Consider the following 2,504-nt stretch of genomic DNA (forward strand, 5'->3'; position numbering starts at 1 on the left):
AATAATCTTAATTTGTGATTAAAGAAAAAATAATAAATGATATTTAAGTATAGAAATAGGGAACTTACATTAATAATAGTAGCACCACTTTGTGTGTGTAGTGCACCCATTCCAACCATTCTTGTTCTGCTAGCAACACTACCCTAAAAAATAACAAAATATTCAGTAAAGCAACTTATTTAAAACTTATACATGAAGTAAATAAAGGAAACTATATCACTTTTTCTATTGAACCCTTTGGTCTACCCCTTCCTCTTTCAGTTGGAGCATTAGGTGTTGCTCTTGGGCCAACAATTTGTGTTGATGTTAGTGCAGCAGGGCCAACAGTTTGTGTTGATGTTGGTGTAGCAGCAAGGCCAGAAAGAGGTCTTGAACTTGGTGCAGCATGGCCAGAAAGAGGAACTGAACTTGGTCCAGTAGCAGGTCTTGAACTTGGTCCAACAGTAAAGCTTATGCCAGAAGTAGGTGCACCAAGAGGACACTTTCTTTTATTGTGACCCTTGTTATGACAAGTGTTGTATGACATCTCAATCCCTCTTTTGGATAATTTTCCAGTGTTACTGGTTTCACCTTGCTCTTACTTCCTTTTCTTGCCAGGCCTTCCTGGCATCTTCCTAACAGGAGGGGGTATCACAAAGATGTTTTGTGATTCTGGCCACATTTTCAGATTCATAACTGGCTGAATGAAGTAGTTGTATGCCTTCATGTATGTTTCTTTGTTATACCAATGAGAAATGTAGTTGATTGGGTCCAATTTCCTATGGTGAAGAGCAACTATTGCATGAGGACATGGTATGCCTTTCAACATCCATGCTCTACAACAACATATTTGCCTTTGAATATCTACTACATGTCTGTATAGTCCATGAAGTACCTCATACCCGTATCTGAATTCCATTCAATGCTGCATTTCATAGACTTAGCTGTGTTATCTTGTAGAACCTTCATTTCCATTGGAGAAATGTCACAGATCCAAGTATTGCAAAGCTCTCTCATCTGCCCTATTTTTTTCACCATTTTCACCCTAATTTCTTCAAGCATTGTAATTATAGTCTTATGCCTTGCTGCTAATATCCATGAATTGAAACATTCAGCCATGTTATTGTCTACAACATCACATTTTGAGGTAAAATTGAAGTAAAGCTTGCTCCATCTTTCAGGATTATAATACAACAAATGATCAACTATATTATTACCCAACCTTTTCATATAACTAATGTTATCTTTTAACTCAGCCTCAAAAGTAGACCTTGCACACCTCCAGAAACGTTTCCTTCTCTCAAGACCTCTCCATCTCTTTGACCAGTTAGCAAGGATGTGTCTAGCACACATTCTATGCTCAACATTTGGCAAATGATCAGTTATGGCAATTTCAAGACCCTATAAGAAAATTCAAGACATAAAACTAAGAAACTAAGACATTTATAAATAAATGGCATTCAAGACATGAAATAAATAAAAAAAATTAATAAATATTCTAACCTTTTGCATATCCGATATGATTGTGAGGTCTGTATCATCTCCCAACTGAAGATCTTCCTTTAGAAGTTTGACTAAACCTAAGCCCTAAGTAAAATTATTTTCAACTTCAACTACTGCCCAAGCCAGTGGCAGCATTTGATTGTTCCCATCTTTAAATAGCAACCAATAATTGACCTTTAGATATTCCCTTTAGAAAACAACCATCCAAACCAATGCACCTCCTACAACCAGCCAAAAGGACTTTTTCATTGCATCAAAACATATGTAGAAGCCTTGAAACATTTTTCTACCATTTTCAAATGTTCTCATGAAGCTTGACTACACATGTACTACCTGGATTAGTTCTTAGCAACTCATCTTTGTAGTCCAAAATCCTCCCAAACTCAAGAACATAGTCACCCATAAACTCCTGTAATACTTTGTTTCTTGCTCTCCTACACACTGTTCTTCCAACATATAAATCCAATTCTTTTTTAATAAGCCCTTGAAACTCAAAGATTATAATGTCAGGTTGTTCCTTTATCCTTTCACTGTAGTGACTAGATAAGAACTTGCTATTACAAAGCTTGTTCCTATTAGTAGTATCACATTTGTGAACTGGATGGTATGTCTTTACAACAAAATTATTTGTCCTAGAATCAAAGCTAGCAAATAAAAATCCAAGGACAACCAACTGTACACCTAGCCCTTACCCTTGTGGTTCATTAATATACATTTCAATTGCAACATGTTCAGCAACAACATATTTGGTAACAACAGATCTAAACTCATTAACACTTTCAAATACAAGACCGAATTCCCACACTACTTTCTGAGAAGATGCATCAAATACAACTCTAGTCACCTTCTTTCTCCTTCTTGGCTTAACACTCTCTCTTTGTTGAACCTCTTCTTCATCATCACTGAAAGCATCTGGATCTGTTTCAAAACTGGCAGCTTCATCTGAGGGATAATAAGGCTCATCACCAGCTAACTTGCCTTCTAAGTTATTTCTATTACCACCTGTAGATTCATCATACCCA

This window comes from Solanum tuberosum, unplaced genomic scaffold (genome assembly GCF_000226075.1).
Source record: "Solanum tuberosum cultivar DM 1-3 516 R44 unplaced genomic scaffold, SolTub_3.0 scf00003, whole genome shotgun sequence".
In the NCBI taxonomy this organism is placed as follows: Eukaryota; Viridiplantae; Streptophyta; class Magnoliopsida; order Solanales; family Solanaceae; genus Solanum; species Solanum tuberosum.